The 14848-nt window shown below is 41.2% G+C and overlaps 1 protein-coding gene across 4 annotated transcripts in view; it reads left to right on the top strand.

Moving 5' to 3' along the window:
- Positions 1–750: 750 nt before the first annotated feature.
- Positions 751–14848, top strand: part of MKKS (McKusick-Kaufman syndrome) — a 29427-nt gene continuing 15329 nt past the window's right edge. For 2 of the 4 annotated variants that reach the window (XR_003121483.1, XM_025399472.1), the window contains exons 1-2: positions 751–1085; positions 14343–14573. The gene's annotated coding sequence lies outside the window, so the exon portion shown is untranslated. Of the gene's footprint in view, positions 1086–3218; positions 3451–14342; positions 14578–14848 lie in introns of those variants that run through there. The other 2 variants (XM_025399474.1, XM_025399473.1) reach the window with 2 other exon arrangements.

Genomic DNA, 14848 nt, shown 5'->3' with positions numbered 1-14848 from the left:
AGGATTTAAGATGGCAGCGAAACACTTCGATGGCCCGTGGAATCTGCCCAAAAGAAAAATGGCCTCTGTTCAGAATATCGCGGCTTTCAAAGTGGGCCCAAAACAAAAATGGCGCCGGACGCAGGCTATTTAAAGGCTGGGACCCCAATGACTATGATTAGCAAGTAACGAATCACGGTAACTCACAGTGCTAGCAGTTGAACTGATCGAGAGAAAAAAACCGCTTTTCTGTGGTATGTCTTCTTAACATTGGAAAATGACTAGTTCAAGAATGAAACATATATTCGGTGCGAAAGATTATGGGAAAAGAAAGATAGCTTTCACAGTGCCGGATAAACTTTAATGAAAATAGCCATGTTTGAACATAATTTCCTCGATTTTTTTTTTAATGTTAAAAGAGAATAAAAGGTTTGTCCTGGAACTCAGAAGCAGGATGGGGAAATAACGGATGAATTATCTAATCTATGAAGAGTACCGAGCTGTGAAAGTCCTCGCTTCCGGGTCAGCCCTCAAGAAGAACTGAGGGCGGATGCTTTAGTAGAAGGCAACTAGCTCTCACGGCGCATGTCCGTTCTCCAAACCCGATCCCCGAAGTTACTGGAGGGTAACTCCTGATTTTCCAGACAACCGCACAGAGAGGCGGGATACTGGCGCTGAGCCAAAAATCCAAGCGTTTTGTGATTGGTCATGTCAGGCCAGAGAGCAGAGGGCAGTGGACTACTTCTTTCATTCATTCAATAAATCATTCCTAAGCGCTCACCAGAAGGCAGAAGCTGTACCGTTTTGATATGTTATTTAAATTGTATGCGTTCTTTAAAATTTCATTTTCAACAATTTGCTCGAATATACACTGAATAAACTTCGCTCCCCGTTTTTTTCCGGTGACGGCCGCAGTTGACTGGAGCTTCATGGAAAACCCGGAGAAGCGGAGTGCGGGCGGCCCGGCGCCGACCGCAGAGCTGCGCGTGCTCCGTGCCCCCGCGCTACGCGAAGGTTGCCGGGATCCGCGGCAGTAGCGGCGGCTTGAGGTCTGTCTCTGGGGCCTGCTGGCGGCGGCCTGGGGCGGCGCGGCGGCTGGTGGGCAGGTGAGAGCGCTGGAACTTTAGGTGGAAAAGCCCGCTTTCTGACCGGCCGAAGAGAGGGGAAGGGGCTTGTAGGCGCCTCCCTCTCCACCCCCAAAGGTCGCCGGTGTCCTCACTGAAGGATATTTGAGGGCGGGGACAAGGAGGAGGCTGGCTCTCTGTAGGAGGCGAAAGACCGACCTCTGAAATAGCTGCCGATGGTAAATGTTGCGGTAGGCACGGATGCGGGCGGCGAGGAGGTCTTCTACACCGGACCTGTGACTTCCCGTCCCGTCTCTCGCTGGGAGGAGCCCCGTGTGCCCCCCCGTGACTGTCTGGAGGGTGCACGGTGTACCCCAGGCTGTCGGGAGGTGGGGACGGCGTTCCGACGGCGTCAGAGCCGTTGTGCAGCATGGCCCTGCCAGCTGCGTGAAAACAGCCGCGGGGCTTGCAGGGCTGTGGATCTTGTAGGGATGACCCTCTAAGGTCATGCTCATCTTCCTCCCAGATGATACTCAAATCCTGTTTCAGAGACTCTCAATATCACGGTTTCATTCATTCATTAACATCGTCAATTTATCCATGAACAGATATACACGTGTCTACAGCACTGCCGAGTTAGTAGATACAGCAGTGACCAAGATGGACGTGCAGGGTCCTGACTCCTTGTTCTAGTTATGGGGGATAAACAATACTCTCCCAATCCATGAGTTCCGCATCTGTGAATTCAACGAACTGCGGATAGAAAATATTCTGGGTCGGGATAGAAAATATTCTGGGTCGGCGGGGTTTGGTGACTCACGCCTGTAATCCCAGCACTTTAGGAGCCCGAGGCGGGCGGATCACTGGAGTCAGGAGTTTGAGGCCAGCCAGGCCAACGTGGGCGAAACCCGGTCTCTGCTAAAAGTACAGAAAAATGAACCGGGCGCAGAGGAGCGTGCCTGTAATCCCAGCTACTTGGGAGGCTGAGGCAGGAGAATCGCTTGAGCCCTGGAGGCGGAGATTGCAGAAAGCCAAGATCGTGCCACTGCACTCCAGATTGGGCGACAGAGACTCTATTTTAAAAAATAAACAAAAATATTCTGGGGGAAAAAATGATGGTTACATCTGTACTGAACACGTGCAGACCTTTTTTCTTGTCATTCCCTAAACACTGCAGTGTAACAACTACTTAAATAGCATTTAACATTGTATTAGGTATTATAAGTACTCTAGAGATGATTCAAGGTACATGGAAGGATTTGGTAAGTTGTATACAAATACTACACTTTTTTTTTTTTTTGACAGAGTCTCGCCCTGTTGCCCAGGCTGGAGTGCGGTGGCTGATCTCCGCTCACTCTGCAACCTCTGCCGCCCACCGAATTCAAGCAATTCTCCCTTCCTCAGCCTCCCGAGTAGTTTGGGATTACAGGCACCCGCCACCGCACCTGGCTAATTTTTGTATTTTTTAGCAGAGATAGCGTTTCGCCATGTTGGCCAGACTCGTCTTGAACTCTTGACCCTAGGTGATCCACCTGCCTCGGCCTCCCAAAGTGCTAGGATTACAGGCGTGACCCACGGCATCTGGCCTAATAAACAATTTTTAAATCAGGGACCTAAGCATCTGGATTTAGGTATCCATCATGGGTCCTGGATGCAGTCCCCCAGATGCTGAGAGGTGATTGTACCTTGATATTGAACAAGATGTTTCTAGATTGTCCTAGGTTGGGTTTCCTGAGAATCAGACTCTGAGGAGATCTGGAGGCAGGACATTTACTAGAGAAGACGTTTTGGATGATTACCAAGGAAGAAAGGAAGCAGGATTGGGCAGATAGAAAAAGTTAGGCTGCAGTGAAGTCTCAAGGATGTTCTCCACCAATCCCACAGGAACTCTAGTGCTGGGCTGGGCCTTCACAGTTAAAGGGAAGGGCCAGGCCTTTATACCCCTTGACTGATCTGTCGTTGGATGTCTGTTGCCCTGGAAAGGGCCTAACTTCAACTCTCTTCAGCCAAATCAATCATGGACAGAGGCTGGCCCTTGAGGTCTGTCTCAGCACTTCCAGGATCTGGGGAAATAAGCCTTTCATTCCTTAGAGGGGTCAGGGTGGCACATCACAGCATTCACCACAAAGGTAGGGCTTTGAAGGAAACACATGTGCTAGAGAATAATGGGGAGGGAGAGGGAAAACAGGTTGAGTGCTCAGAGAAAGGCTCTCTGAGTAGGTGACATCTGAACTAAGCTGAAGCAGAATAAGCCATCCTCTGTGGAACAAAGGGAGCAAGATTCTCTACTTTTCTGCTGTGCACTAGGAATATAGCAGAGAAGACAAGTGGCTGCTACCTTCTGTTACAGTGGGTGGCAGTGACTAGTTTTTCTACATCTTGACTCCCTGCAGTAACTAAAGATGGAGTAAGTAAAAATGGATTGAGACTAATTCAGAGGAGGATAGAGGAAAAATGAGAACTACAATTTTGAAAAATGAGTCAACTTGGTAAAGACTTGATCTATACAGTTTTTTGGGGGGAGTTTGGTTTGGTTTTTTGATCCTATACAGCATTGAACTATGTTTTATTAAGATTGTCCCATTTTCTTCTCAAACCTGTATTCTCCTTGAGGACAAGAATCATGCCTTACTCTTCTCGGTAGTTCCCCCCTGAGCCTAAAAGTCTTGCTAGCATAATAGACACTACGTGAGCATTTGGATAGAATTAATCTCATACATATTTGAAGTGAAAATTGCTAATCCCTAAATGATGTGAACGTAGGATACATGACTGTGTTTGGATTTGTCTTTACAATATTTCCTCGCCTTATAAGTTAGAACCCAATTTTAGTCAAAATATTCGATGATAATATGTAATTGCTTCGATCAAGCAGGAACCTCCAGGGGTGCCTATTTTTATATATGATTTGTATAAGATAATATACTCCCGATAAAAGTAATGGCTGCCGTGTACTGAGCACTTCCCACATGCTAGGCACTGCACTAAGCTGTGAATGTATATCGTTGTCTTCATAATGTGGCCCCCTGTTTCAGATCATGATATTGAGGCAGTAGAGAAGTAATTTGTCCAAGACCATAACTAATTTGTGATGGGAGTTAGAATTTGATTCTCACCATTACTCAATGCTTTTGCTGTTGAGTGACCAACAACATGTCTGAAAACGTAGACCAAGTTTCAGTCATCATAAGATTCTCACATTTGATCACTTTGCTGCCCTATTAACTGTTATTAGAGAAATAAACCTGAAATTATTCACCCTGTCTTTGCTGCTTTGCTCTGTATCAGTTTTCTGACTTTCTTCATAGCTTTCCTGGCTCTGACTTTAGAAGCTTGACTATTATCTGTCCTGTAATATGCTAGAATCTGATTACCAGATTCACTCTACCCTAGTCAAACCCCAAAGACCTCAGAACCTCTCTCGAGACTCTGGGTATTTTTATTCATAACTAATGAACTGAAACTGCCCAAAGAAGCAGGCCCTGCTTTATGGGGACCGCTTCCCTTAGTTTGGGCATTAATTCTAATCCTCTCCTGTTCTTGCTATACTACAGGTTAATTCCAGTAATGTTTTTTTCGTTTTGACATAATCAAAATAATAATAATATCTAACAATTACTGAGCCCAGACTAAGTGCCAAGTATTGTGATAACTGCACAGCAAGCTTGTGATATGGACGATTTTATTCACATTGTACACATGATGGAACTGAAGCATAGTGAGATTAAGTGACTCATCCAAGGCCACACAGCCAGTTGTAAAGTGGTAAGTAAAGATTCAAAGCCAGGAAAGCCAGGTAGTATGAGTCCACAGCTCATCCCTTAGTCACTGCATGACAATGCATTCTTAAAAATGATTTAAAGTGCTTGACTTTCTGAAAACTGGTACGCAGAATCTAGATCCTAGTGGATTTTTCTTTCTGCTGTACTAAGAAATTTAGATTTCACTCTAGTCAAAAATGTCACTAAAGGCTTCTAAGCAAAGCAAGAATACAACCAGATTTGGTTTTTTTGGTTTTTGTTTTTTTGTTTTTTTTTTTTTTTTGCAAGATGGCTATATTAAAAGTGTAGAGAATGGATTAGTGGAGGTAGATTGGAACAGTGGGTCTCAAACTTTAGCTTCGGAATTACCTAAAGAATTAATTAAAACACAGATTACTGGACCCCACCCTAGAGTTTCTGACTCAGTAGGTCAGGGGCAGCTTGGTAATTTGCATTTCTAATAAATTCCCAGGTGATGCGAATGGCACTGTTGAGAGGACCACACTTTGAGAACCACTGGAATCCAAGCAAGGAGGGCATGTGAGAGGGCATAAGGGTCTGGACTGTGACCCTAGGGAGGAGAGATTATGTAAAGAAACACTCATATCAAATGGCAGGATGTGCTGAGTGAGTTGAGGAGGAGCATGAGGAAAAGGGCAGAGTCCACTATATCCAGATTTCTGAATTGAATGGCTTAGTAGATAATGCTTTTTGTTAACGAAACAGGAAATCCAGGTGGAACAGCGGTTTGGGAGGGAAAGAGGACTTGTTTTTATATGAGATGAATTGAGACTATTTGTGGGGACGGTTAGTTCAAAGGTGAACAGTAGCAGTTTATTATGTGGGTCTAAGCTGGAGATGAACGTGTGAGAGCCAGAGTGGATGCATGATCACAGAAGTTTGGGGATTGAATGAGACCGCCCAGGAAACAAAGACTACCAAAGACAGATCTTTGATGAGGATGAATAGGTGGATGGAAACCAGCAGGCTATTAAAGGAGACTAAGAAGGAGCAGTATAGAGTCCTGAGTACTTAGGAGTCTCAACAACACATCAAAAGGCTACAGAGAGATTATGTAAGGGGAAGGATTGGTGATCTTTATGGTCAGAACACTTTCCGTGGAGAATGAAACAAAAGCAGTTTGCTTCGGTTTGAAGATGGAATGGGAAGTGACTCTAGGAAAAGATGCATTATTTGAAAGGAAAGAGATTGTATAGTACTGGGAAGGAAAACTGGTAAAGGGCAGTCGCCTTAGGGAATTTGTTTTTGACTCTTTTCAGTGGAGAAAAATAGTCATAGTTATGCAAAGGAGAAAGGCCCTTAAGAGTGGAAGGTTGGAGGTAGACGAGAGGGGATAATGAAGTTAGAACCCCGAAGACACAGTAGAAAGTGGGACTGGAAGATAGGTAGTAGGAATACCAGTTCTTCTGACAGCAGGCAAGGAGATTTATTTATTAATTTATTCATTCATTCAGACAGAGTCTTGCTCTGTCACCTGGGCTGGAGTGTAATGGCACGATCTCAACTCACTGTAACCTCTGCCTCCTGGGTTCAAGCGATTCTCCTGTCTCAGCCTCCCAAGTAACTGGGATTACAGGTGCACGCCACCACATCCAGCTAATTTTTCATATTTTTAGTAGAAATGGGGTTTCACCGTCTTGGCCAAAGTGGTCTCAAAATTCTGACCTCAAGTGACCCACCTTCCTCAGCCTCCCCAAGTGCTGGAATTAGAGGCATGAGCCACCGCGCCCAGCTGGAAAGAGATTTAGTTGAGAGCTAAGGTGCATAGGTTTTTATATATGGGGACAGCAAGTTAGAGGTGTTCCTACCTAAATAGCCATAATGTCCTCTGGCCAATAGATTATCTGCAGAAATGAAGGTGGAGCATACAATTAAAATCTTGAAAATGATGAAGGGTAGAAATGGGCTCTTTAGGGATTCAGAACATACCAGGAACACATAAAGTGTTTGCTGTAGCACTAAGGGCCGGATCATCTAGGTATTTCATCTGGAACAATCTGGCTATCTGCATGATACCTACTCCCGTCTCCTCCACCAGTCAATCACCAGCATCAAATAGCAGCCAGGGTGTAAAAACAGTGAAAGGGGATAGGATTCTTAGACAACTCTTATAAACTACTACAACCATTCTGATAAACCACAGCTTGCCGGTAAGCTAGTTTTCACTTCTCATTAGTTGTTAATCACTTCCTTAGTATTTGAGGCTGCCTACAATTAGTGAAACCCCCATATGAGACTTATGATGCTTTCAGTATATTTTTTATTTACAAATACACTAAATTCACAGCAATGGACAGGGGGAAATAGCAAAAGACATAAGATACTTATGCATACCTGTTTCGGCCTTCTGACTGCATCTTCACTCCCGATTCTGGCTGTGCTGTCAGCAGCCTGGCTCTTGGATATAGGTCAAGCTGACCTTGAGTGGTTTGGTGGGGAAGGTGGTAGGATTTACAAAATGGAAACTTTGGAACTCAGTTATGATCCATGAGTTCATTACGAATTGACAGTATTGTTTTTGGGGTGTGTGTTTTTACAAGACTGGAGAAGTCCAGCAAAATGAGTATTATTTTAGGTGATATAGTTGGAAAAGAAAAAGGAAAACGATTGTTCTGTTTACCATGTCAGTTCATTGCATAGGCACAGTTGAAGACCACGTGCAGTCTTTTGTATTGTGTACACCCAAAAAATGCCACAATTCAAACTGCTGTATTAAAAATTGAGGATAAAAATAACTTTTTAATGTTGGTGATGAGAATTCAGAAATGAAGAATTCATAAATACCTAAAGCCAGCATTGTCATTGTAAAAGAAAAGGCATAGTACAATTCCAGTAAACTTCATAAAGTTTCATAATCACAAGAGCTGGGTTAATTGGTTTTTAATATTCTATCTAGTGTTCTCCTCATGATTCAGTTACATTCAGTGGAAGTTTTTAAACATTACAATTTTTTCAAATACTTTAATCAGTACAGCAATTAAGACCAAAAAGAATACATTTTACACTGTGTCCAGAAGACCAGCAGATGGCGCCCAGCAAGCCTGATAGACAAAATGAGAACCTTTGATGTAGCATTCCCAGCATCCAGGTTGTTTTAGGCCTCATTTTGCAGGAAGCAATACAAAAACTTGATGGCTTTAACCAATACTGTGCTAGATAGAATAATCTGATAGCTAGATCCAGCTGTTTGGGAAGTTCTAGGAAGCTTGCTTTCCTTTTTGCCCTTAACCTTACTATGTGTTGTGTGTGTGTGTGTGTGTGTGTGTGTGTGTCAGTGTTTACTTGGCCTTTGGGAAGTTCTAGGAAGCTTGCTTGCCTTTTTGCCCTTAACCTTACTATGTGGTTGTGTGTGTGTGTGTGTGTGTGTGTGTGTGTGTGTGTCAGTGTTTACTTGGCCTTTAAGCTACTCTAAAAGATTACAGTATTTGTAATGAGGTAGAAGTATAGCAAGCTTCTCCCTCTTGTGTTCATTAATCTCTTGCTGTCATTCTATACTGAGAACTAAATTAAAGAAAACTTAACTAGCCCAGCTAATCTCAACCGTTAGTAGGTCATGGATGTGTTTTTGGAGGGTATAGACTCTTTTGCCCTCTAGTTTTTTTTCTTTTTCTTACCTCCAGAACTGTAAGATGCCCTCTAATTTCGGACACGTGAAATGACAGCTGTTAACCTTTTATATATACCTGACATGAAAATCAGCCAAGGACATGCCAGGGGGCACGCATGGCTCATGCCTGTAATCCCAGGATTTTGGGAGACTGAGGCAGGCGGATCACTTGAGACCAGGAGTTGAGACCAGCCTGGGCAACATGGTGAAACCCTGTCTCTACTAAAAGTACAAAAAGTATTCAGTCATGGTGGTGTGCTCCTGTAATCTCAGCTACTTGGGAGGCTGAGGTACGAGAATCCCTTAAATCTGGCATGTGGAGGTGAGCCAAGATCACACCACTACACTCCAGCTTGGGCAACAGAGTGAGACTCTGTCTCAAAAAACGAACATGCCAGGCATGATGCCCCAAGCTAGTTGACCTCAGTAATCCTCAAGAGTGTGCATCACGCCCTCCAAATGTTCCCCCCATCCATGATCACACACTGGAAATTCTGATTGACAGTACTGCCCAACCTGGGGCACTAATTCTTGACTTGAAAAATTGCTTAGTAGAATGCTAGCCAAGACTTCCCCATGTAAATTGACTGCCACAGTTAACTGACAGTAATCTTAGAATCAAACATTTAGTGTTTCTTCATTTATGAAATGTGCTCATATACTTGCTATGGAAGCAAAACAAAATGAAAAATATGAAACTTTTGAGTAATTTAAGATCGTATTTTTGAGAGAAGAATATGAAAAAGTATAATCCACATTAAGATTGCCTCTAAACTTTTTCTAAACTTAACAAAAGACATTTTAGTGAATGAAACTATAAATATCAACTCTCTATTTTACTTGATCTAAACTTTAGTAATCTCATTTCATGTCTCGATTTCTCTATCCTTCTAAAGGAGTTTTTTTTTAGAAATATGTTTAAAGAAGATTCAGGAAAGAAAGATAAGAAAGGGCAGTGGCAAGTACATTAGAGGGTAAGGAAGGGAAAAAAGATGTGTCATTTCTCTTGTTGCTTTGCTCCAAACTTCAAAAGTTCAATAAATGAACATCAAACACTAACTTATTTTAGGGATTAACCAGTTACTGCTCATCGAATCTGATCATTTTGAGCTTATTCTTGAGAAATCTTTGTTTTAGACTCAGAATCTCTGGTATCCACAAGATAGTTCCATGCCACTTGGAATGACTTGCCAAGTGTTTTGAGGGAAGGACCATCTCAAGGCAAACTGTAAACAGCTTAAGTTTGTTTGACAAATTGGATCTCCCGGTCTGCCTGCTTCTCAGTATCATGAACCTTTCTAAAACTCAAGGTTTTACAAACTTTGTTGTCAAGTTCATTTTAAAAAATGAGTTAATTTTTAAGAAATGTGTTAATTCTGAAAAGCAGCACATAGAGGCTTTGAGCATGGACTCTGGAGTATTTACATAAATATTGCCATAGCATATTTTGCAATAAAGCATTGAAAAATCTCAAATTTCTTTCAATCACAGAGTGGTCAAATTAGGATATCTCCTTTACAATCAAATGCTGTATAGCTCTTAAAAATGATAATGTTATATTCTTTGGAAGAGATATTACAAAACAGCTTGTGTATCATGATCACATTTTTGTTACACCCAAAAGATTTTAGCTCTCTTTTCCTTATTTCTATATTTGCTGACTTTAAAAAGTAAGGTTATACTATATTTATTAGAAAAGGACAGTATGCTATTTTTTTTTGAGAAGGAGTTTAGCTCTTGTTGCCCAGGCTAGAGTGCAATGGCGTGATCTCAGCTCACTGCAACCTCCGCTTCCCAGGTTCAAGTGATTCTCCTGCCTCAGCCTCCTGAGTAGCTGGGATTACAGGCGCCCATCACCACACCAGCCTAATTGTTTGTATTTTTAGTAGAGACAGAATTTCACCATGTTGGCCAGGCTAATCTTGAACTCCTGACCTCAGGTGATCCACCTGCCTCTGCCTCCCAAAGTGCTGGGATTACAGGCATGAGCCACTGTGCCCAGCCCTAATTTTCATTTTGTAAAAAACCACAGAGGAACTAAGACGAAAAAAAAGTGCTAAATTAAAATTGTATCCCCAAAATATGTTTGATTGTAAGTAAAAGCTCTGCAAAAGTTTATAAACAAAATAAATAACACATTACCTCGCTAACTACCATATCAAATATAAAATTTGAAAACTATTTTTTTTTTTTTAAAACTAGCAATGAACTTTGCTAGTAATGTCTAGTAAGGTCTAATGTGTCTTGCCCTGACAAGAGGTTATGCAGATAGTAGAATACATGCAGTGTACTGGAAATTGTTCACTATTAAGTGAAAGAAATGAAGTAGTTGAAAGTTATATGCCAATGTCACTTTTTTTAAATATATGTTTTTTGTTTTAAAATAGAGATGAAGTCTCACTTATATTGCCCAGGCAGTCTCGAACTCATGGGCTCAAGCAGTCCCCCTGCCTCAGCCTCCTAGAGTGCTGGGGTAACAGGTGTGAGCCACTGTGCCTGGCCTTTTTTTTCTTTTTATTTAATATTTTTTTTTCTTTTAAAATAGAGATGAGGTCTCACTATATGCCAGTGCCATTTTAAAGTGCTGAATTCCATCTTGCTCAGTGAAAGTGGACTATTGTATGTACAGTGTGATACTTACTGTTTTTATGTGAATTAAATGAAAACTCTAAAAATAGTTTGTAAAGTAAAAAGCCCTTTCATACTGATCCTAATCATTTCCCAAGCCTTTCAAAGGATGACAGAATTATCTGTCAGAAAATAGTTACTTGCTCTCTCTCTCACCCCCATTAGCCAAATCAATATATGAGATATGGAGAATTTGAGGAAATGGGGACATGTAGATGTTCAGTAAACATTAAAGCAATTAATCATTAAATCAGTCTATGTCATTACTAACCAGGAAATACTGTACTGAGTCTCAGTGATGTTTAGCAAATAGTTTTCAGTTAAAATAGATACTAATTTCTAGGTTTAACTAAACCTAAATCTAGAAAAAGATTCATCGATCCTTAAGTTATCCTAATGGGAAGAATAATAGACTGTTAAGCACAGTAAACATATAATTGTGCATTTCTTTTATCTTTAACTGGGAGATGACCCAAAGATTCACTAAGTATTATAGGGAGCTAACCCTATATAATTTTCACTCTTCTCAAGGAGGGTTCATAACTGTGTCATTACATGCTGTTAACCACTGTACTGGAGAGAATATTACAACACTTTCCCAAACATTGATGTTACAGATTATCATTTAATTTGTTTCTAATTTTAGCTCTTGAGTTACAAATCTCCATTTTATTATTACATCTTTTTATCCTATTCAGTCTCTTTTGCTGTTTGTTTTTTTGAAACAGTCTCATTTTGTCACCTCTGCTGGAGTGCAATGGTGTTATCTCAGCTCACTGCAGCCTCAAACTCCCAAGGTCCAAGTGATCCTCCTACCTCAGTCCCCCCACACAGCTGGAACTACAGGCGTGCGCCAACATGCCCGGCTAATTTTTGGTTTTTTTGTAGAAATGGGTTTTGCCACGCTGCCTAGGCTCAAGTGATCTGCCCACCTCAGGCTCCCAAAGTGCTAGGATTACACTTGTGAGCCCCTGCACCTGGCCCTAATCTCTTTTTATATAAGCTAGGGTTTTTTTTTCTTGAGTTTATAGTTCAGGAAAAGGGTGACATGTTGATGATCATGGAGAAGTAAATGGGGAATGACAGAGATGGCTGTTAAAAGTAATATGACTTGATAACCTCATGTTGAGAGTAACAGAGGTGCCAAAGTCACCTCACGTATTGAGACTGGATATGAATAGCAATATCTTCTAGACCTTTAGTTTAAGGTGTTTTGCAAACAAAAATGCCATATGTCAGTCAACACAGGCCAGTTGACTTTGGTGCAGCCTCTGTCCCTCCTATAAAAAGTAGCCCTTACTAGAATTCTTCCCTCGTTACTCTAAATCACCTAGTTCCTCCCCAGTTATTTTATTGTGCCCTCAAATCCCCAAAGCCTTTTGCCTTCGGACTTCACAATGAAATTTAATTATGATACAGTTATTTGTAATTGATTTCCTCTAAAAATGGAACATAAGCATGTCAATAAAAGGTGTATTCTCTAAAGGTTACAAAGAGTATATAGTATGCCACAGTACGTTAGAAAAGGAAAAGGCCATAAAATACTTTCATTTACAAAGTAGGTCATGTTTTCTCTAGTAATTTTGCAACAAAGTTCTTATAAAATATGAATTTAGACCTCTGGGAGAAATGATTTATAATGCTAAGAATAACATGTTCATAGCTATAAGATAACATCTTTTATTATTTATTATTTTTAATATGTATACACAGAACACAGAGACGGTTCAGTCTATTTAACTCAGTACTATTGTATTTTAGTCTTAAAAGGGGGAGTAAGTAGAAATTCTTTTCAGACCTTTTTCTAATGGCATTTAGACAAAAATAATTTAGGAGATTTCATGGTACTAAAACTCAGAGATGCAATTGAGCCAGGTTCATAGCATGTCTCATAGATGGTGGAGCAGTCCTTATTAAGAGTATAAGGAAGAGTATAAGGAGTCTTTAGAGGTTGTCCAGACTCAAGTTCCCAAACCCAACAGATCATCAAACATAGCGCCTTTCTGGGCCCTACTTCTATCCTTTCCAAAAATTTTTTTTAAAGTCTATTTTAAAAGCTAACTAGCTTTGTAACTCTAGACAACTGTCTAGTCCCAGTTTCTTTATCTAAACTAGGTTGATAATAACCCTCTAAAGTAGGGTTTCTAGTGATTGAGGGCAAACACTCTAAAATGCAGTCGTTTTGCACATAAATGTGGAAATGGCATTAAATTCATTCTAATTCATAGCATCTGAGCCAGAAGTTTTTTACTGCAATTGGAATCCATGCTTAGCTGTTGTAATTGCAGTTGAAACACTGTCACTGCATCCTGTCAGAATATAGAACCTAAATTCTTTTTTCTCCCAAGTAGCTGGGACTACAGGCCCCCGCCACCACTCCCGCCTAATTTTTTTATATTTTTAGTAGAGACAGGGTTTCACAGTATTAGCTAGGATGGTCTCGATCTCCTGACCTCATGGTCCGCCTGCCTCGGCCTCCCAGAGTGCTGGGATTACAGGCGTGAGCCACCGCACCCGGCCAGAACCTAAATTCTTACTGCATATTTGTGGATTACCATTTGATTCTTCTGTTAAAATTGTGACTAAATGTGATTGTAATTTTTTTTTTTTTTTTTTGTGATGGAGTCTCCTTCTGTTGTCCAGTGCAGTGGCACGATCTTGGCTCACTGCAACCTCCACCTCCCAGGTTCAAGCGAGTCTCCTGACTCAGCCTCCCAAGTAGCTAGGATTACAGGCATTCACCACCATATCCAACTAATAGTTGTACTTTTAGTAGAAATGATGTTTCACTATGTTGCCCAGGCTGGTCTTGAACTCCTGACCTCAGTTGATCTGCCCGTCTCAGCCTCCCAAAGTGCTGGGATTACAGGCGTGAGCCACCACACTCAGCCTGTAATTATAATTTTTTAAAAATATAACTTAAAAAAAAGGCTTTTACTCTATTGTGGCTCAGAGAACATTAATATATTTGAAGAACGCTCCATGCATGTGTGTTTTCAGAGATTCATATAGCTTTTCCAGCAGGTAATGTTGCTCCTTTACAATTGTTACCGAAAAGTCAGTATTGCTCTGTAAGTTCCCCAAGGCTGACTGCCTGCTCCCTTTGGGTCAACGACATGTCTCTTTTTATTTATTAACATTGCAGTGTATTATAATTAAAAATCTTTAACAGTCAGCGTTTGTTAGAGTACAGCATGCTAGTTGTAGTGATTTAGAAATGTAATTAAAGGGAGGTTATGGGTTTTAGTGGGGTTTTTTCCTCTAACTGTAACCTTTTCTTAGGTACACCGATACTGAAATACTATGAGCCTTCAGAACTTGTGGAGAGACTACAAAGTTTTGATTGTTATGGTCCCTTTAGTTGGGCTCATACATTTGGGGTGGTACAGAATCAAAAGCAGCCCTGTTTTCCAAATACCTAAAAACGACGACATTCCTGAGGAAGATAGTCTGAGACTTTCAAATCTTCAGAAGAGCCAAATCCAAGGGAAGTAGCAGGCTTGCGATCTTTAGGTAAGTTCCATTTCATCTGGTTGGTTAATCATATGGTACATTCCAACAATGGGAAACTCGATCTGTTAGATCTCTGGCAAGGAAAAGCCTAAATTGGCAAGTTACCTGTTGTTTTTATTATGACCCACTGTACTATCCTGCGGTTGTTTCTAGAAAAGTTTGTTGTGCAGAGACATTTGACCCTTGCCTGGCAGTCAATTGAATGCAAAGGGAAAGGGCAGTTTTGCTAGCAGCATCACCAGGATCATGAACATGTACAAAGGAGCCCCTGACTC

This window comes from Theropithecus gelada, chromosome 10 (genome assembly GCF_003255815.1).
Source record: "Theropithecus gelada isolate Dixy chromosome 10, Tgel_1.0, whole genome shotgun sequence".
In the NCBI taxonomy this organism is placed as follows: Eukaryota; Metazoa; Chordata; class Mammalia; order Primates; family Cercopithecidae; genus Theropithecus; species Theropithecus gelada.
The sequence above is the reverse complement of the archived record's forward strand: the minus strand, read 5'-3'. Positions and strand labels throughout refer to the sequence as shown.